Here is a 22,569-nt window from a genome sequence, read left to right as displayed (position 1 = left end):
ATTTTTCTAGGGAGAAGATTCATAGTTTTCATCATACCCTCAAAGAGTTTTATAGCCCTGAAAAAAATAAAATAAAAGATTGAAAACAATTGGTTTAAGGAATTCCCTGGCAGTCCAGAGGTTAGGATTCTGTATGTTCATTGCCGAGGGCCAGGGTCAATCCCTGGTTGGGGACTAAGATTCTGCAAGCCGAGTGGCTTAGCCTAAACAGATAAATAAAAATTAAAACACACACACACACACACACACAACTTCAATCAATTTAAATAGAAGAAATGTCAAACATGAATAAATAGCAATAAAAAAGGAAATATGTGATTTTTAACTGAGCAGATCTAGACTCAGTGACCATGCTTTATATATTTGCCTGCTCATGTGTATTTTTATAGCAGCCAATTAATAATACTGTAATGAAATCATTTCTTACATCTTTGCAACTTAGCTGTTAGGAGCTAAGAATGTGAGGGCTCATCTGAACCTCCTTTATTTCCCCTTATTCCAGTGGAGTGGTATCAGCAGGCAACTGCAGGAAGACATTATCTATGGTTTAAAACCCTGAGGTTTTAAAACTATTGGCTTTCTCTGCAGCTCTAATTTAAACCTGAGAGGGAATATTACATGTCAAGTGAGAGTCACAAAATTTCAGATCTAGCATTTGGGGGAATCCTCTGTAAGTCCAAAACTAACGGTTAATTTAAAAAAAAAAATTTGTTTTTATTTATTTGGCTGTGCCAGGTCTTAGTTGTGGCATGTGGATCAAAATATTGTCTGGGTGAATTCCCTGGTGGTCCAGGGGACCTGGGTTCTATCCCTGGTCAGGGAACTACATCCCACATGCCCTAACAAAGACCTGGCTCAGCCAGATAAATAAATAAAAATAAATATTTTTAAAAAATTGTCTTATATTTGTTGCTATAATTTTTGGAGCCCTGGGTCAGGCAGGCAAATCCTGTGCAGGCTCCAACTCAGCACCGCTGCTTTGGATCTGAAACATACCTTCAGAGAGGAAGAAGGCACAAACAAACAGAAACACTGAAGCTATATACTGAAAATGCCATCCATCTGCTTTAAATATTTTTTACCTTAAAATATTTTGTTGTGCCCCCTTCAAGGACAGGCTTTGAAGAACTCTGGAAATAACAGGAAGTTCTAAGAAAGTCTGTGGTGATGCTATTTTTTTTTTAACACTTTATTTTGTGTTGGAGTATAACCAATTAACAGTGTTGTGGTAGTTTCACATGAACAATGAAGGGTCTCACCCATACATATACATGTATCCATTCTCCCCCAGCCAGGCTGCCATTGAGCACAGTTCCTTGTGCTATATCATGGGTCCCTGTTGGTTATCCATTTTAAGTATAGCAGTGTGTACCTGTCCAAGTCAATCCTAAAGGAGATCAGTTCTGAATATTCATTGGAAGGACTGATGCTGAAGCTGAAGCTCCAGTTCTTTGGCCACTCGATGCGAAGAGCCCACACATTAGAAAAGACCCTGATGCTGGGAAAGATTGAAGGCAGGAGGAGAAGGGGATGCCAGAGGACGAGGTGGTTAGATGGCATAACTGACTCAATGGACATGAGTTTGAGTAACCTCCGGGAGATGGGAAAGGACAGGGAAGCCTGGCATGCTGCAGTCCATAGGGTTAGTCGGACATGACTGAGTGACTACTTGCAAAAAGTTTCAAAGCTAGTAAGTTTTAGAGCCAGGATCCAAACTGTGTCATGTAAAAAGTTTTGGTTGCAAACAACAGAAATAGATTCTAGCTAATGTGTGTGTGCTGTGTGCTTAGTCGCTCAGTTGTTTCCATGGCTCCTCCGTCCATGGGGATTCTCCAGCCAAGAATGCTGGAGTGGGTTACCATGCCCTCCTCCAAGGACTCTTCCCAACCCAGGGATCGAATCCAGGTCTCCCGCACTGCAGGCAGATTCCTTACCATCTGAGCCACCAGGGATTCCCCTACAAGAAGGGTCTTCTAGCTAATGTAGGTGAAATTTATTGAAGGCTATCAGGTGGCTCACAAAATGGATAAGAAAGGACATGCATGCATGCTAAGTTGCTTCAGTTGTGTCTGATTCTTTGTGACCCTGGGGACCATAGCCCACCAGGGTCCTCTGTCCAAGGGATTCTCCAGGCAAGAATACTGGAGTGGGCTGCCATGGCCTCCTCCAGTGGATCTTCCTGGCCCAGGGATCAAACCTGCATCTCCTATGTCTCCAGAATTGGCAGGCAGATTCTTTACCACTAGCACCACCAAGGAAGCCCCTCCAAGAAGAGTCTAAGAACAGCTTAACAGTCTACTCAGAGCATCTATGGTACTTTGAATGATCACCTTGGCTGTAAAGCAAGGATAAGCCAGCATCAGTTACCTGGCCTAGCTTAGTCTTATGACTGGGCAAGGGGAGGCCACCTTGATTAACCAACCCAGCAGACCCTAAACACTGAGGGAAAAGTAATCCCTCATGGAAATTAGAGTGCTTTAATCCAATGAAGACATACACAGGGACTTCCCTGGCTGTCCAATGGTTAGAATTGGATCATAAAGAAGGTTGAGCGTTGAAGAATCGATGCTTTTTAATTGTGGTACTGGAGAAGACCTTTGAGACTCCCTTGGACAGCAAGGAGATCAAATGAGTCAATCCTAAAGGAAATCAACCCTGAATATTCATTGGGAGGACTGATGCTGCAGCTGAAGCTCCAAAACTTTGGCCACCTGATGCAAAGAGCCGACTCCTTGGAAAAGACCCTGATGCTGGGAAAGATTGAAGGCAGGAGGAGAAGGGAGGCAAGAGAGGATGAGATGGTTGGATGGCATCACCAACTCAATGGACATGAGTCTGAGCAAACTTGGAGATAGTGAAGGACAGGGAAGCCTGGTGTACTTCAGTCCATGGGGTTGCAAAGAGTTGGACACAACTTAGTGACTGAACAACAGCAGTCATGGTTAAGACTCAACATTTCCAATACAAGGGATGTGAGTTCATCTCCGGTGGGAGAACTGAGATCCCACATGCTGTGAGGCCACAAAAATGAAGGCAGACATATACAGTACTGGGTGTACTGTATATTTTCCCCAGTGTATTTTTCTCAATAAACCCAAATCTGTCCATATATAAATTCTTGGCCTTGTCCATTGTACTATTCTACTTCTTAAATATGGTAGCAAGCTAGAGCCCTTGTTAGCTAGATGTCAGAAAGTTAGCAGAGGAAGAAGGAGGTCACAAGGGACAAAATGGAGTAGATCAGATTGCACAGTGATTTTATAAATACTTCTTTCTGACCAATATGGTATGTTCTTAGCTAAGAGTGATTCTGATTTTTTCCGCTTGGTCCAATGAAAATCAAACAGAGTTAAACAGACCTGGGTCTGATTCTCTGTTTCACCACCTACTGTCTGTATAACTCGGGGCAAAGCAAAGTGAGCCTCATTTTCTTCATCTGTAAAATAAGCTAAAACCCACCACCTTACCATATTGTTATGGGTTTAATTGAGCAAACCTGTTAAGTGCCTGACATATAAAATACTCCCAGTAAATGTCACTCTCCCCCTAGTCCCTGTCCCAGTGTACTGAAAAAGATTATATGGTGTTACCATTTTTAGTGAGTTTAGTTTAGTTTAGTTAGTTTAAACAAACTATAGTTTAGTTTAGTTTAGAATAACTGGATATTCTTCTGTAAGAAAAACTATATCTTCAGAAGAAATGAATCATAGTTTTTCTTACAGAAGAATATCCAGTTATTTCATGATGGCATTTGCACCTCCAAAAAACACAAATGGTCCCAAAATGCAGACAAAGATGAGTACCTGGACACCCCTAAACCATCAGCTTTTGAATGACCGGGTGAGTAATAAGAACTATTGTCTTAGTTGAAATCATACTTTGAAGGAAAAAAAAGCATTAAAATTTTGGTAATCAAAACATGAAAAGGAATTGCTTAGGATTGTATAGGGGATACAAAAAAAATGAAGGATTTCTTCAAAAATTTTAATTGAAAAAAACTGAAATACATTTAGAACAAAAATAAAGAAAACTTCAATTGAGCCCCAGTTACATGGCCAGAGTTGGCAAGAGAGACAAAGTTCCTGCTTAGAAAGAAAGATCTTAGGGACTTCCCTGGTGGTCCAGTGGCTAAGACTCTTTGCTCCCAGGGCTGGGGCCCAGGTTCTATCACTGGCCAGGAAATTCAGTCCCACATACTGCAACTAAAGACCTTGTGTGCTGCAACTAAGACCCAGCACAGCCAAATAAATTAATAAACATTTTTTAAAGATTTAGGAGATGAGAAGGAGGAGTGTCTACCAGCTCCCCTTCACCTCCATATCCAACTGGTTTTCAGGTTCTGTGAGTCTTCCTCCGAGGTCTCTTCATCCAGACCCCTTTTCTCCTTTGACTTGTGCACATCCAGCTCCACATTCTCAGTTCACACACTCACCCCCCTTTGCCTGGCACATTGCAGTAACCCCTCAGCTGGTTTCACTGTCTCTAATCCATCCTCTATTCTGGTCCCAGAATGATCTTTCTAAAATACCAAACTAATCCTATGAAGCAAAAGCGATAACAGACTGCTCCAAAGAATAAATTCCACCCTACCCACCGTGCATAGCACTGAGGACCCCTTCATGTGTGTTAGTCACTGAGTCATGTCCAACTCTTGGAGACCCCATGGACTATAGCTGGCCAGGCTCCTCTGTCTGTGGGATTCTCAGGCAAGAGTACTGGAGTAGGTTGCCATGACCTCCTCCAAGGGATCTTCATGACCCACGGATCGAACCCAGTGTCCTTTATATCACCTGCATTAGCAAGTGAGTTTTCTTTTTTTAATTTATTTGGTTGCAATTTTGTTGAAGCATGTGAACCCTTAGTTGAAGCATGTGGGATCTAGTTCCCTGACCAGAAATCAAACCCAGGCCCCCTGCATTGGGAGCATGGAGTCTTAGCCCCTGGACCACCAGGAAGTCCCAGCAGGTGAGTTCTTTAACACTGGCTCCACCTGGGAAGCCTGAATAGCTTTTGTCAAATTTTATGAGAATTTCTAGGGAATTCCCTGGTGGCCCAGTGGCTCAGAGTCTGTGCTCCCAATGCAGGGGGCTGGGTTCCATCTGTGTTCAGGAAACTAGATCCCACATGCCGCAAGAGTTTGCATGCTGCAGCTAAAGAACCCACATGGCACCACTAAGACCCAGTGCAGTCAAATAAATAAAAATGTTTAAAAATTTCATGATTATTTCTAGATGAGCAATGATAAGAGAAATAACAATTTCTGTTAGAAATGATATTTATTTTGTTGTTCAGAACATTTTATCATTTTATCCCATTTTATCACCCCCCTGCCATTTTTAGTTTGGTTTAGTTAGGTTCTAGTTTGGAGTAAAACTATTTTCAAAAATCTTAGCCTGCCATAGGTAAAATAGATAGGCAATGGGAATTTGCTGCATGGCTCAGGAAACTCACACAGGGGCACTGTATCAACCTAGAGGGGTGGGGTGGGGAGAGAGAGGGGCTGCCAAGTCACTTCAGTCGTGTCCGACTCTGTGCAACCCCGTAGACGGCAGCCCAACAGGCTCCCCTGTCCCTGGGATTCTCCAGGCAAGAACACTGGAGTGGGTTGCCATTTCCTTCTCCAATGCGTGAAAGTGAAGTTGCTCAGTCGTGTTCGACTCTTCGCGACCCCATGGACTGCAGCCTACCAGGCTCCTCCGTCCATGGGATTCTCCAGGCAAGAGTACTGGAGTGGGGTGCCATCGCCTTCTCCGAGACAGAGGGAGGGAGGTTCAAAAGGGACGGGATATATGCATACCTATGGCTGATTCATGTTGAGGTTTGATAGAAAACAACAAAATTCTGTCAAGCAAAATCCTTCAATAAAAAAAACAATTAAAATAAAAAAAAACTGTCAAATCACTATGTTGTACACCTGAAACTAACATCATATTGTATGTCAATTATAATTCAATAAAAATTAAATATAATACAAATTTAAAAAATCTTGGCCCGTGTATATACCCATATGTATGTGAATGAATGTATCAGTACTTAGACACACACATGGAATTTGCATATGTATACAGCAAACTGATAATAGTGTGTGCACATGTGCTCAGTCTTGTCTGACTCTTTGCAACTCCACAGACTCTAGGCCTCCAGGCTCCTCTGTCCGTGGAATTTTCCAGGCAAGAATATTAGAGTGGGTTGCCATGCCCTCCTCCAGGGAATCTTCCCATCCCAGGGATTAAACCCACGTCTCTTTATGTCTCCTGCATTGGCAGGTGGGTTCTTTACTGGTTGAGCCACCAGAGAAGCCCAACTATCAATAGTGGTTTCCCCTAAAATGTTGGACAACATGGAAGAGTGGGAGGGAAGTCTGTTGGAAGAGAGAGTTTTTGTTTTTTACTGTATACAGTGCAATGATATTTAATAATTTTAAAAACAGATATAAGTAAAAGCGAGCAAAGAACAGTAATGCTGAGACTTGAAAAACACAGGTTCCAGATCAGCTATACTAAATAATCTCCTGCTTGACTTCAGTGAGTCTCTTATGCCTCTGATCTTTACTACCTGCCTTTGGAAATTGAGTGGCTTGGATCAGATGACCTCAAAGGCCCCTTCCAGGTCTAACATTCTGACACTGTGAAAGGGGTTAAAAATAGATACCTAAATTTACAGCTGGGCACACCGTGTCCATACGATACCTTCAAGGGCTTTTCTACACTTCTACAACAGGGCATTTGCCAGTGATCAGCGTAATTTTGAGGTCCTCTTTTTTTGTTTTGGCCACACTGCACAGCATATGGGATTTTAGTTTGCTGGCCAGGGATAGAACCCAGGCACCCTGCATTGCAAGCGTGGAGTCTTAAACACTGTACCACTAGGGAAGTCCCTGGTTTTTGTTTTAATTTTGCCTTTTTTCTATTCTGTAGTAAAATGAAAAATATGAAACTGTTTCAGTCTAAAATAAACCTCATAGGAGTTTAACTTCACAAGAGGCTTTAAGCAGAGAGATTTAATTCAAATGTAGATGCCAAAATTATAGCATCCTCAGATTACAAGATAATTCAGGACTTGTGAAAACGTTGAGAGGAGGAATGTTTTATAAGTATGTATTTCTTTGCTGTCTAGTGTAGGTTTTTTTTTTTTCCATCTAGTGTTTTAATTGAAAGTGATGAACATTTCTTTTTTTTTTTAATATGGTTCACACATGTAGTACAGTACACATGTAGTTAAAAGGGTGTTCTGAGAAAAAGCACCTAACCACCATCCATCGGTCATAATTTAGGAGCCCCAAAATGTCTGATGCCTCCATGGTAATGATGTCACATGGTGAAATATGCAACCACAGTGTCAACAGACTAAAATAACAACCATGGGATTTTGACTTAACAGCAGGCTCTGAATAAACTGTGATGTGAGTAAACTGTGATGTAAACCAACTGCAACATTCTGCAAGGAAAGATGATTCTCTCTAATGTTTTCCACTTGAAGTGATACTATTTCCGGGCTCTTTTTTAATTTTATTTGAAGTATGGCTGATTTACAATGTTGTGTTAGTTTCAAGTGTACAGCAAAGGGATTCAATTATACATATCTATTCTTTTCCAGATTCTTTCCCTTATGGGTGATTACACAATATTGAGTAGTGTATGTACTATAAGTAGGTCCTTGTTGGTTATTTATTTTATATATAACAGTTTGTATATGTTAATCCCAAACTCCCAATTTATCCTTCCAACCCTCTTCCAGCTTTTTAAGATCAAAAATCTGATTGCAAAGCCTTGGAATGAAGACTTGCTCCCAACCAGAGACTGTAAGATTCTGAGTCTGCCTGAGGGCCTGACAGTTAAATAATTTGTTCCAAATTATACTCCTTGTCAAGGGTAGAGTCAGAACCAGATCTGAGTTTGTCTAGTGTTTCTCTTTCTGCCCCTCATGCCTATCAGTTCCCACCTGACTCTAGTCGCCTTTTGGTGAAGAGCTGGATTTGCTTGGACTCTGCTTAGACTTGGTCATTGGCCCTCTAAAGACCCTATCTCCTACCCTCTTTATTTGATTTTATTATCAATGACTGACTTTATTTATTATTTATTTATTTAAATATTTATTTTATTTATTTGTTTGACTGCACTGGGTCTTCATGATGGCATGCAGGATCTCTAGATGCGGCGTGTGGAATCTTTTTAGTTGCAGCAAGTGGAATCTAGTTCCCTGACCAGAGATGGAACTCGGGCCCCTACATAGGGAGTTTGGAGTCTTAGCCACTAGACCACCAGGGAAGTCCCCCTGCCACTTTCTTGCTGACTCTCCACACCCCTTCAAGTTGGTGCCCCTTTCTTTCTGATGCCTTCTGTTGTCATTGGACACCACGATGGTCCTCCCAACCTCCTTTTGAAAGGAGGTTGTCATCCTGGGACCTAATTGTTATTTTTTCCCACTGTCAGGTCAAACCATGGGCAGCAATTCATTGAGAATGTAGGGCTTGAGGTCTGAATAAGGAAGATCAAGGTTGGGGGTCAGAATAGAAAGACCATGGTTCTAGCAGGGTTTCCTAGGTGTTAGTGATAAAGAATCTGCCTGTCAATGCAGGACATGCAAGAGATGTGGGTTTGATCCCTGGGTCAGGGAGATTCCCCGAGAGTGGGAAATGGCAACCCAGTCCAATATTCTTGCCTGGGAAATCCCATGGACAGAGGAGCCTGGCAGGCTACAGTCCATGGGGTCTCCAAGACTTGGACATGACTAAGCACAAGAGATGGAAATACCAGACCATCTGATCTGCCTCTTGAGAAATTTGTATGAAGGCCAGGAAGCAACAGTTAGAATTGGACATGGAACAACAGACTGGTTCCAAATAGGAAAAGGAGTTCATCAAGGCTGTATATTGTCACCCTGTTTATTTAACTTATGTGCAGAATACATCATGAGAAATGCTGGACTGGAAGAAACACAAGCTGGAATCAAGATTGCCAGGAGAAATATCAATAACCTCAGATATGCAGATGACACCACCCTTATGGCAGAAAGTGAAGAGGAACTAAAAAGCCTCTTGACGAAAGTGAAAGAGGAGAGTGAAAAAGTTGGCTTAAAGCTCAGCATTCAGAAAACGAAGATCATGGCATCCGGTCCCATCACTTCATGGGAAATAGATGGGGAAACAGTGGAAACAGTGTCAGACTTTATTTATCTGGGCTCCAAAATCACTGCAGATGATGACTGCAGCCATGAATTTAAAAGACGCTTACTCCTTGGAAGGAAAGTTATGACCAACCTAGATAGCATATTCAAAAGCAGAGACATTACTTTGCCAACAAAGGTTCATCTAGTCAAGGCTATGGTTTTTCCTGTGCTAATGTATGGATGTGAGAGTTGGACTGTGAAAAAGGCTGAGCGCCAAAGAATTCATGCTTTTGAACTGTGGTGTTGGAGAAGGCTCTTGAGAGTCTCTTGGACTGCAAGGAGATCCAACCAGTCCATTCTGAAGGAGATCAGCCCTGGGATTTCTTTGGAAGGAATGATGCTAAAGTTGAAACTCCAATACTTTGGCCACCTCATGCGAAGAATTGACTCATTGGAAAGGACTCTGATGCTGGGAGGGATTGGGGGCAAGAGGAGAAGGGGACGACAGAGGATGAGATGGCTGAATGGCATCACTGACTCGATGGATGTGAGTCTCAGTGAACTCCGGGAGTTGGTGATGGACAGGGAGGCCTGGCGTGCTGCAATTCATGGGGTCACAAAGAGTCAGACATGACTGAGTGACTGATCTGATCTGATCTGAAGCACGCTTGCACCACATGGCTTTTTAGTGAGGAACCAAGTATATTATTCAGCTGAACATACAGTCTGGAACCAATGATTTTTCTTTATAATCTATAAAGATAACCCTTTGAGCCTCTGCTTATCGTCTCTAAAACCAAAAGATCCTAAGATTCCTTTTAGCCCTAAAATTCTATAACATCTGAATCTCTTGTTGTTGTTCAGTCAGCAGGTGTTTTGTTGAGAGCTTCCCCTGGAACCTGTGGATCACATAAGGGAAAGTAAGTGTAATCTACCTGGAAAGGGAAAATGAACAGAATCATCTGGCGGGCAATAGCGAATCCTAGAAAGTCCAGGTGGAGCATGGGCTGCAAGTGGAGGAGGAGTTGAGAAGAGTGAGACCAGTGTGTGCCAGAAAATTGCTGGTGCCCGAGACTGAGGAGGGGAATTAGATGCTTGATAGGACTTTGTTAGACACAAGCGAAAGGTTCAGGAAATGTGTGAATCCTGATTTTTCTCTTTTTTTTGTTATTCTTTATTTTTTCTTGGCTGCACTGAGTCTTCATTGGTGCACGAGGGCTTTCTCTAGTTGCAGCGAGTGGAGGCTACTCTCTAGCTGCAGTACGTGGACTCTAGGCCGTGCAGGATCAATAGTTGTGGATCACTGGCTTAGCTGCCCCGAGGCATGTGGAATCTCCCCGACCAGAAATGGAACCTGTATGTCCTGCATTGGCAGGCAGATTCTTAACCCCTGGACCACCATGAAAGCCCTGAATCCTGATTTTTCAGTCTTCTGAAAAATTCTATAGGTTTTTAAATTTTATTTTATAGGCTCTCTTCTATTTTCCTTTTCTTTGTTTGCTTGTTTTGACCACTTCATTGGCCTGTGGGACCTTAATTGCCCAACCAGGGATTGAACCCTTGCTTTCTGCAGCAGAAACACAGAGTCTTAACCACTGGACCACCCAGGAAATCCTCTCTACTATTTCTATTATCTAGAAATTCTGAGATCATCTGTCACTGTTATTTGAGGGTCCTAGTAGCCCAAGGGGCAGTTAATTAGGAGGGAGGAGAAAATGGTATTCTTTTTCTTCTTCTCTAAAGTATAAAAAGTGTCTACCTGTGATATATGATATTCCCTGGTTAGTAGCAAAGATGGCATTTTACGGCCTTGAGGTTGTTGTTGAATCAATTATTTCAGTCTCCATTTTGCCTGCCCTTTGAAAGCAGAATTTGAGAGTCTAAAAAAAGAAAGGAAAACAGATCTGTTGGAAGCATGAAACCAGCTCCTCATCCTCCTCCACAAAAGGGAAGAAATAGCCCTGAGCTAGTTTCTAAATAGGAATAGTGCAAGAGAATTTAGAAAGTGCCAGGAAGAAGGGAACTTTTGAAAGCCCACAGAGCGCGGGGTGGGCGCCAGAGAGACAGTCACGCCTGTTACCTGCTGTCTCTTGCTTCCTGGCTCCAGCTTGCCCTCCTCTGCCAAACCTCCTCACTCGAGTTGTCCCTTCCTCACCCATTCAGATAGATACACAAGTGACTGAAGCTCAGGAAAACACCTCTCCACTAATATGTAAATACACTCACATGGTAGCCATACATCCAAAGGATATTCATTGTCACAAGCATATTCATTCCTTCCAGCAAGCTTGAGCACTTGTAATATGCCACATACAGCACTCTGCAGTGGAGAAGTCAAGGTGAATAAGACATAGTTTCTGTCCTCGATGGTATATAACAACAAACCTATACAGATAAACACTGAGCTATAAGCCCAGAGGCACACATATGCAAACATATATGTAATGTACACCCACTGGTATGTGAACTCATGAAATAAAAAAAAAAACAGAGCTACTCACTCATAAATTTCACAAGTTCTAATACTAGTCATGCTGAAATATTTGGAGGGAGGTTGTCCGTTTTCCTATTTTTCCTTTGTCAGTTTTGTCATCGCCTTTCATATTCCAAAAATGATTTCACTTTATAGTTCCATTCTTTTCTTATTTCTTGCCTTTAAAAAATTATTTATTCTCTAAGATGAATTGTCTCACATGGAGAAACTGAGAAAAAGGAAAGTTTGCCCAAGTTATAAATAAAGTTACCCTTTCAGGTACAAAATCTGTCTCTTTATACTCAGTTGATAAAATGGAAAAGACTGGCAATATTTAGTGATTGATCCTTTAATAATGTCTTTTTAAAATTCATTTATTTTATTTTTGACTGTGCTGGGTTTTCATTGCTGTGCATGGGCTTTCTTTAGTTTTGGCAAGCAGGGGCCACTCTCTGGCTGCAGTGAGCAGGCTTCTCATTATGGTGGCTTCTCTTGTTGGGGAGCAGGGCTCTAGGGCATGCAGGCTTCAGTTCTTGTAGCGCTTGTGCTCAGTTGCACCTAGGCATGTGGAATCTCTTGGCACAAAGGATTGAGCCAATGTCCCCTGCATTGGCAGGCAGATATTTAACCACTGGACCATCAGGGAAGTCCTAATGATGTCTTTTTAATGGGTATTTTGAACCACAAAATATGAAATCATTCCATCTTTTTTTTTTTTAATTGTAAGTATTTGAAGCAAGAAGAGCTCTGCTTGGAAAATGGGTAACTATTTAAAGTATACTTGATTCTAAGTCAGAAAGAGAAAGACAAACACCATATGAATATCACTTATATGTGGAATCTAAACTGTGGCACCAATGAACCTGCCCTCAAAACAGAAACAGACTCACAGACGTAGAGATCAGACCTGTGGTTGCCAAGTGGGAGGAGAGGAGGGAGCAGGACAGACCGGGAGTTTGGGGTTGGTAGATGCAAGCTATTACATTTAGAATGGCTAAGCAACAAGGTCCTACTGTATAGCACAGGGAACTATATCTAGTATCCTGGAATAAACCATAATGAAAAAGAACATTAACAAAGGAATGTATATAAATCTATATATCCATATCTAAGTTACTTTCACACTTCCTCAAAGGAAACACGGTCTCAATGACCATTGTCCATGATCAAAGTACAGTAAGTCTACTCTGTATGAATGAGTTCTGTTCCAAAAGCGAATTCATAGGTCCAATTTGATCGTAAATCCAACACAGTCAGCCTCGGTACCCAACTAACACAACTGGCTACACTCCGCTGTTTGTAAGCTTGCTTCCAGACATCCTGGGCTTGAAATTAAAAAACTGCTCTACTGTACTGTAAAGTACACAAAAGCACAGCCACCTGTAGTGGATGGACACACATGACCGTGCACGCCAGATGCATGAACTAATGTGATTGGACATGCAAACACACATTCGCATCTTTGAAAGTTCGAAACTCAAATGTTTGTATGAGGGGACTTTATCCATCTCTGGCTAATGTGTATTACTCATCAAATTCCTCTATAGTTCTCACTGAGAGTCTCTTCCACCCAAGAGAACTGGAAACATGGTCATACAAAAATGTGTACACTAATGTTCACAGTGGCATTATTCATAATTGTCAAAAATGTAAACACCCAAACGTCCATTTGGTGAGAAATGGATAAACAAAATGGGGTCTAGCCAAACAATGGAACAGTGTTCAGCCTGAAAATGAAAGGCAGTTCTGTTTCAAGCTACTCATGAGTGAACTTTGAAGATATTGTGCTACGTGAAATAAACCAGACACAAAAGGACCAATATTGTTTGACTCCACTTTTATGAAGTTCTTAGAATAGGCAAATTCACAGAGAAAGAAAGTAAAATACAGGTTACGAAGAAATAGGGATGTTACTTAACCGGTAGAGTTTCAGCTTGAGTTTTAAAAACAGTTCTGCAGACGGATGTGGGGATGTTGCACAACAGTGTGAGTGGGCATCATGTCACTGAACTGTACACTTAAAAATGGTTAAATTTTAAAAGGCACAGGCAAGAAAAAAGAATGAAGTACTGATATATGCTACAACATAAACTTTGAACATAGTATGCTGAGTGAAAGAAACCAGACACCGAAGCCATCTAGCATATGATTCCATTTATATGAAATATTCAAAATAGACAAATCCATACAGACAGAAAATAGATGAGTGGTTTCTAGGGGCCAGGGAGCAGGGGAGGAGTGACTGACTGTAATGGGTATGGACTTCATTTTGGGGGGTAATGAAAAGGTTCTGAAATTAGACAGTAGTGCTGGCTTTACAGCCTTGTGAATATATGAAAATGCTGGGTGGTGTGGTGTATGAATTGCACCTTAATTTTAAAAAACAAATCAGGATCCCTTTTAAAAAATTATGCTATGATTTCTTTAACTCTAGATGTATATAATGAACTTGAAATAGTCCATCTTTAAAGCATACAGTCAAAGCCTTCTTTCCTTTTAACGGAGCATCTTTGCCCCAGAATATAGCAGTAGACAGAATATCCTACCCTGTGAGTTACTGAGATTCATTTTCCCATATGTCTTAGTCCATTCCAGGTGCTATAACAGAACACTGGTGGGAGCGGGGGCTTATAAACAGCAGAAAACTTATTTCTCATAGTTCTAGAGGCCGGAAAGTCCAAGATCAAGGTGCTAGCAGACTCGGTGTCTGCTGGGAACCTGCTTTCTGGCTCAGAGACTCTCCATGTGTCTTCATATGACAAAAGGGCTAAAGGTCACTCTGTAGTCTCTTTAATAAAGGACACTAAACCCATTCATGAGGGCTTCCCTGGTGGCTCAGTGGTAAAGAATCCGCCTGCCAATCAGGAAACTCTGGTTTGCTGTCTGGGTCAGGAAGATCCCCTGGAATAGGAAGTGGCAACCCACTCCAGTATTCTTGCCTGGGAAATCCCATCAACAGAGAAGCCTGGTGGGCTACAATCCATGGGGTGGCAAAGAGTCAGACACAACTGAGCGATTGAGCATGGATGCTCGCAATCCCATATGCGAATGCTCTCCCTCATGACCTAATCCTCTCAAAGGCCCCACCTACCTCCCTGGGTCATTACCACAGGGTTAGGGTTTCAATTTCGGAATTAGGGGTGACATAAACATTCAATCCATCATAAAGCTCTGTATCTTACTGTTCTTGTTTGTCTGATTTAGTCACCACTTCTTTTCTGTGCTGGTCTACAAGCTCCAGTCTAAAGATATTTACTAACCTAAAGAAGGAAAAAAAAGTCATGTACACAATGTTTCTGGAAGACTTTACATATCCTCTGGAGAAAGAAATGGCAACCCATTCCAGTATTCTTGCCTGGAAAACCCCATGGACAGAGGAGCCTGGCAGGTTACAATTGTGGGGTCGCAAAGAGTTGGACATGACTGATCGACTTCACTTTACTTTTACTTTTACAAGAAAAGGGGCAATATTGATTTCCTTCAGACAGGAAAACTGTCTAAAGGGTGGAAGAGACTCTTACCTGGAGAGCCTTTTGTGTCTTTTGAATTTTTAATCATGTGAATGTTTTTAATCATGTGAAGGTAATATCTATTCAAAATAATAATAAAATTTTATAAAATAAATTCACTAAAAATGGCAAAATGAGAAATACCCGAAATTTAAAATCTAGCTAAGTTTTTCTCATATTGTATTTGTGTTTTTAAACTAACTTTGTTACCAATAACTTAAAAAAGAGACTTATAAAAAAAGCAAATAGATAAAAAGGGACATATTTAAAATGACTATCTTTGCATTTTCATTCTACTTACTATGAATGTAAATCCCTAAATTAATATAACCAGGGCTAATGTTCAGGCAGAATTCATTGGTATGGCTGAGCAGCCTCTGCTGATTTTGATTGGTTGATAGCATTGCCAGTTGTTAAACATTTTTAATATCACCCTGGATAAAATTCAAGGTCTTCAAACTTTTAAAAAGATCTTGTTAATTCTTTTCTTTTACCATAACTAATAGAAGCCTATATTTCAAAGGTCACTGATATTTGCAAAGATCACTAATTATCTCTCTACTCCAATCAGCCAAACTATAGGGTCAGGCATGGTTTTACCATGCTCCTTGTTGTACATTGCTTGATGCTATCAGGCATTTAATAAATATTTTCTAAATGAATAAATGGTACTCACTGGTTTTTCTCTTTTGCCCAACAACAAACTTATTCCATAAATCCACTAGATTATATGGTAATCTTTACAGCTCCATGAAAGCCACAGGAATTAAGTTTGAAGGGGATATTTCCAGTTTATTTTTATTCAGTTTTCTCTCTCCAGTTTAGGTTTAGGCTTTATTTGTCTGTGTGTTTTATGAACAACATAACAGATTGATAGCATAAGGAATGCATTTTCAATAAAAAAAAAGAAAGGAGAGAAGTAAGTAAGCATACAGGTTTTTTTTGTTGTTGTTTTTAATTTTCCTTTATTTATGGCTGTGCTGAGTCTTCCTCGCTGCACAGGCTTTTCTATAATTGTGGTGTGCAAGCTTCTCATTGCCAGGGCGTCTCTTGTTGCAGAGACTGGGCTCTAGAGCCTTCTCGTTTAAGTTGTGGTGCATGGGATCAACACAGGCTCAGTAGTTGTGGCACACGGGCTTAGTTGCTCCGCTGCATGTAGGATCTTCCCAGATCAGGGATCAAACCCATGTTACCTGCGTTGGCAGGTAGATTCTTTACCACTGAGCCACCAGGGAAGCCCAAGGATACTGATTTTTAAACTTAGCATTACTTGGGATTTTCATTGTACGAGTCAAGTATTGGCTTTAAAGCTCAATCTCATATTAGAAGTAAAGTCACTTTTAAAAACAATCTGGATAGTAAAGGGCAAGATGTAATGTGAAACCTATTCAATGATAGACAATCCAAAAAGTATTTTATATTTAGCCATGTGTGCATGCTCAGTCGTGTCTGACTCTTTTGCGACCCCATGAACTATAGCCCACCAAGTTTCTCTGTCCATGGGATTTTCCAAGCAAGAATATTGGCGTGGGTTGCCATTTCCTTCTCCAGGGGATCTTCCCAACCCAGGGATCAAACCCAGGTCTCCTGCATTGCAGACAGATTCTTTACCAGCTGAGCCACCAGTGAAGCCCAGGATAATATAACCAAAAAGCAAAAAAAAAAAAAAAAAAAAAACAGCCTCTTCCTTCATCTTGACCTCACTGCCTGAGAACTTTCCTTTCCTTGCCATTTGGTGTGCGATGAGTGGCGCTGATGCCCTAGCAATGGTCCTCACATCTTGAAAGTGCAGCAAGAATCCTTGTAACAACTACTCTGAAAATGGGATTTTCACAATCTATTGTCAAGAAATCTCGAAAGGCATTAAAAGTAACTATAAAATATAATTATGATATGATATAAGATAGTATTGTTGCTGTTTAGTAACTAAGTCATGTCTGAGTCTTTTGCGACCCCGTGGACTGTAAACCCACCAGGCTCCTCTGTCCATGTGATTTCCCAAGCAAGAATACTGGAGCCAGTTGCCATTTCCTTCTTCAAGGGATCTTCCTGACCCAGGGATTGACCCCCTGTCTCCTGCTTGGCAGACGTATTCTTTTCCACTGAGTCACCAGTGATGGTCATATAAGATAGTATAGCATAAAATAATGTAGCACAATGTCGTATACTAATTATATGATATTAATATTAAAAAGGAACTAACTGTAAAATGAGGTATCATACATGGTACTAGGATAAGAAAACGGTCTTAGCTGCTCCCCTACCTCACACATTAGATCCCTGGCTGTGATGGTATGGCTCTTTTTTCTTGAAGAGCTGAAGCAAGTGATGTGGGACAGATATATATACTATATATATATATATATATATATATATATATAAATAGATTTGAAAAAAAAAAAAAACAACCCAGGAACCTACTGTATAGCACAAGGAACTATATCCAATATCTTATTATAACCTACAGTGGAAAAGAATCTAAAACAGAGTATGTGTGTGTGTGTGTGTGTGTGTGTATACATATATAAATCAATATGCTAGATACCTAAAAGATTGTAAAATAACAATGCTTCAATTTAGAAATTTTTTTAAAAAAGAGAAAGATACTGGGCGATTACCAAATTCATGTAGAGTTAATTCTTCCATGGATTATCTACTTTTTGGATTATTCCCAGCACCTTTTAAATTCCAAGGGGATTTCCCCCAGCTGTTAAGCATTCTTCTCAGTCATCTACCCACCTTCAACTGGTAGAAATTCAAGGAATGCAAATTCGTTTTCTATTAGACTAAATAAACACAATTAGAAAGGAGAAACCCCCAAGGCAAGAACACCTATCAAAGCCAAATATAAATTATCTTTGACTGTTATAATCAGGGAAATAAATGAGAAACCAATGTAATTATCTTTTTAATCTCTAGAGGAAAAGGTTTGAATGTTTTCTTTTATAGATTTCTTCAGCACTTTATAATCCTAATGTTCTTTTATATTCATTCTAAATCACTGTTCTTCAATCTGAGCCTGTTCTCTTCTTCTGGGCATCCATGACAATAATTGAGCTGACCTCAATCCTTGCAAATGTGCTTCCTGTCCTTGTTAATGTACAAACATGGTACCTTTATGCTTTGTAATTTAATTATTGTATATCTAATGATTTACCCCTCATGCTTATTATTTTTAACATCACTATGATATTTTCTAACAGGGGTCCCCAACCTCTGGGCCACAGACCCATTGGTACCTCTCATCAGATCAGCAGTGGCATCACATTAGAAATAAAGTGCACAATAAATGTAATGCTGTAGTTTTTCCAGGAGTCATGTATGGATGCGAGAGTTGAACCATAAAGAAGGCTGAGTGATGAAGAATGGATGCTTTTGAACTGTGGTGTTGGAGAAGACTCTTGAGAGTCCCTTGAACTGCAAGGAGATCAAACCAGTCAATCCTAAAGGAAGTCAGTCCTGATTATTCATTGGAAGGACTGATGCTGAAGCTGAAACTCCATACTTGGGCCACCAGATGTGAAGAGCCGACTCATTAGAAAAGACTGATGCTGGGAAAGATTAAAGGCAGGAGGAGAAGGGGACGACAGAGGACCAGAGGGTAGGAAAACATCACTGACCCAATGGAGGTGAGTGTGAGCCAGCTCCAGCAGATGGCGAAGGACAGGGAAGTCTGGCATGCTGCAGCCCATGGAGTTGCAGAGTCAGAATGACTGAGTGACTGAACTACAATAAAATGCAATGCGCTTGAATCACCCCGAAGCCATCCCTACCTGCCTGTTCCCCCCGTCCATGGAAAAATTCTCTTCTATGAAACTGATCCCTGGTGCCAAAAAGTTTGGGGACCACCGTTTATAAAATTAGCTACCATGAGTACAATGAGTCATACACTCTTTTAGGAATTTTATACATATTTTCATTTCTTTAATCTTCCCAGTAACTCTAAATTTCGATACAATTATTCCATCAATGTGACTCTGAATGGCCTCACTCCCAAAGCCCCCATGCATCCTTAATGCCGTATTTTCTCTTATCATGTTGCTGAGCTGATTCACTATTGTGAGGCATTTGGGGTTATTTCTGATTTACTGTAGTGATAATTATATCCCATAAACATTTCTTCCCTCATCATCCTGGGTCCCCACATAGCTCAGTTTCTACAGAGTAGCACGTAGCACTGCCCAAAGTAATTTTAAAGATGAATACCAATTTTCATGTTGTCTCTCAAAGAAAAATCACAGGGGATCCAATTCAGAACTCATAACACTACTTACCAGATCCCCTTTCTTCATTCCCCAGTTCTCTCACACTGTATAACTGCTGGAAAGGCAGTTACAGTCTGAACCTCCACAGACTGCCTACACGCCAAAACCCTGCAGCTCTCCTGTCTCCATATGCCCCCCACTGGCTCCTTGTTTTAGAGATCACCGCAGCATCGTGGGCTGGTCCTTCCCCTGGCCCTCACCACTCTGGTCTGGCTTCTCTATCATTCTAATAACCCATCCCCAAAGGAAAGAAGTCTCATATTATGTTAGTTAGAAATATGGACTGTGCAGAAACAGGCGGAGAGGAAATCTGGGAACATTCATACATGAATACACTTTATTCACTTATTTGTAAATTAAGGTTTCTGATGTTTTTTTTTTTCTTTTTTTTTTCATTTGAGAGTCCCCCCTCCCCCTTGAATGATAGTGTCCAAAGTGAGATTGATGAGCGCTGAAAAGATCTGGTAACAGTGAATAGTTTTTGTTTTATTTAAAAATCTTTGGTTTGGCTGCACTGGGTCTTTGTTGCAACACAGGCTTTCTCCAGTTGTGGCATGTGGGCTCTTAGTTCCCCGAGCAGGTTATCAACCCTAGTCCCTTACATTGGAAGGCAGATTCTTTTTATTTATTTGTTTATGGTTGAGCTGCATCTTCGTTGCTGTGTGCAGGCTTTCCCTAGTTGTCGTGAGCATGGGACCACTCCTCCCTACTTGCAGGACACAGTCTTCCTACTGCAGTGGCTTCTCTGGTTGCAGAGCACAGGCTCTAGGGTGCTTGTGCTTCAGGGGCTGTGGCATGTGGGCTCAGGAGTTGTGGCTCTCAGGCTTACTTGCCTTGCAGCAGGTGGAATCATCCCAGACCAGGGATGGAACCCATGTCCACTGTACTGGCAGATTCTTAACCACTGGACTTCCAAGGAAGGTTTTAATCAAGAAGTACTCCAACTAATTAAAAAAAATAGATCCTATGATTACAAAGAAGTTGACTTGTCATAAGGCTTAAAATACATTTTTACTTTGTATGCCTTTTTTTTTTTTTAAAGGGCTTCCCTGGTGGCTCAGATGGTAAAAGCGTCTGCCTGTAATGTGGGAAACCCAGGTTCGATTCCTGGGTCGGGAAGATCCCCTGGAGAAGGAAATGGCAATCCACTCCAGCACTCTTGCCTGGAAAATCCCATGGACAGAGACACCTGATAGGCTACAGTCCATGGGGTCGCAAAGAGTTGGAAATGCCTTCACTTTCACTTTCATGCCTTTTTAGGTGGTCAATGTATTTTATGATTAAAACTAAAGTATTATAAAATTCTGATTACTTTATACTAACTAGAAAATATCTATTGATGAAATGCAATAGTGTATAAAATACAAGTAGCCCCAAACTTTCCTGTTTTCTCTTCTCTAATGGACTAAAGAAGAAAAACAGAGCTTTAGACTCTGATAACAGCTCCTTCTGCTGCTAGCTGTTCCCATAAGAACCTTTCTTTTGATTTTGGCCAGCTCTCATCTTTGATGAGTCACTAATCTTGGGACTGGTTTGGGGTCATCACTGGGGAAAATTGTGAAGTAACACAAGCGTTTGTTTGGTATGCCCCAGATTGCTTTGGCATGTACTTCCTGTCTCTGGCACTCTTTTTTTTTTTTTTTCCAGGTCCTCCTATCAACTTTTCCTTTCCAATCATATCAATCATTTACATATTAGTAGGACTTTAACTCGGAGAAGGCAATGGCACCCCACTCCAGTACTCTTGCCTGGAAAATCCCATGGGCTGAGGAGCCTGGTAAGCTGCAGTCCATGGGGTCGCTAAGAGTCAGACACAACTGAGCGACTTCACTTTCTTTTTTCACCTTCATGCATTGGAGAAGGAAATGGCAACCCACTCCAGTGTTCTTGCCTGGAGAATCCAAGGGGAGCCTGGTGGGCAGCCATCTATGGGGTCACACAGAGTCAGACATGACTGAAGCGACTTAGCAGCAGCAGCAGCAGGACTTTAACTGGACCTTCCCAGGTGGTGCTAGTGGTAAAGAATCCACCTGCCAATGCAGGAGACCCAAAAGACACAAGTTCGATCCCTGGGTCGGGAAGATCCCTTGGAATAGGAAATGGCACCTCATCCCAGTATTCTTGCCTGGAAAATTCCATGGACAGAGGAGCCTAGCGGGCTCAGCAAAGAGTCAGACAAGAGTGAGTGACTGAGAACACACACACACACACAGGACTTTAACCCTATATACTCCCCCTTCTCAGAGATATTTGCTTGTATTGCCTTATCTCTAATTGTGAATGCAAAGGTTTGTTTCTGGTCCTGGAGTTTTAATCACTAATGAGCTGATGTAAACTATGGGCGAAGACTGACTGCCCAGGTGTCTTCTCTTATGGTTGTACAGACAGTCCGTGGCTTAAGATGCTTTGGCTTAGCAACTTTTTGGCTTTACAGTGATGCAAAAGTGATAGACGTTCAGTGGATACCATATTTAAAATTTTGTATTTGGGTTTTTTTGGGGAGGGGTGGCTAGCCATGTGCAGTAGGATACTTATTTATGGTTCTGGGCAGCCACTGAGCCACAGCTCCCAGTCAGACACTCGGTCACAAGAGTACAGGCCAAATACACTTAAAACCATCAGTACCCAGACAGCCATTCTGGTTTCACATTCAGTGTGCTTGTATACATGCTAAGTTGTGTCAGTCATGTCCAACTCTGTGCAACCCCATGGCCTGTAGCCCACCAGGCTCCTCTGTCTATGGAACTCTCCAGGCAAGAATACTGCAGTGGGTTGCCATTCCCTTCTCCAGGTGTAGTAGTCAATAAATTACATGAACTAGTCAACGCTTTCTTCTAAAATAGGCTTTGTGGTAGATGATTTTGCCCAACTGTAGGTTCATGTGAGGGCTTCCCTGGTGGCTCAGTGATAAAGAATACCTCTGTCAATGCAGGAGACTCAGGTTTGATTCCTAGGTCAGGAAGATCCCATGGAGGAGGGCACGGCAACCCACTCCAGTATTCTTGCCTGGAGAATCCCATGGACACAGGAGCCTGCTGAGCTACAGTCTATGGGGTCGCAAAACAGCTGGACATGATTGAGTGACTAAACAACAGCAAGGATCATCAGGGTTCATGTAAGCGTTCTGAGCACGTTAAGGTAGACTGGGCTAAGCTAGGATGTTTGGTAGGTTAAGTGTATTATGTGCATTTTTAATTTATGATACTTTCAACTT

The 22,569-nt window shown here is 41.4% G+C and overlaps 1 long non-coding RNA gene across 4 annotated transcripts in view; it reads left to right on the top strand.

Moving 5' to 3' along the window:
- LOC100140130 (uncharacterized) overlaps positions 1 to 22,569 on the top strand; it is a 51,159-nt gene that overhangs the window by 4,421 nt on the left and 24,169 nt on the right. Inside the window, exon 2 of one of the 4 annotated variants that reach the window (XR_009493734.1) lies at positions 3,723 to 3,840. The exons of the other annotated variants lie outside the window; for them this stretch is intronic. This is a non-coding gene — a long non-coding RNA (uncharacterized lncRNA). The remainder of the gene's footprint in view (positions 1 to 3,722; positions 3,841 to 22,569) is intronic. 4 annotated transcript variants of the gene reach the window in all.

Source organism: Bos taurus, unplaced genomic scaffold (assembly GCF_002263795.3).
Source record: "Bos taurus isolate L1 Dominette 01449 registration number 42190680 breed Hereford unplaced genomic scaffold, ARS-UCD2.0 Leftover_ScbfJmS_2396, whole genome shotgun sequence".
Classification (NCBI taxonomy): Eukaryota; Metazoa; Chordata; class Mammalia; order Artiodactyla; family Bovidae; genus Bos; species Bos taurus.
The sequence above is the reverse complement of the archived record's forward strand: the minus strand, read 5'-3'. Positions and strand labels throughout refer to the sequence as shown.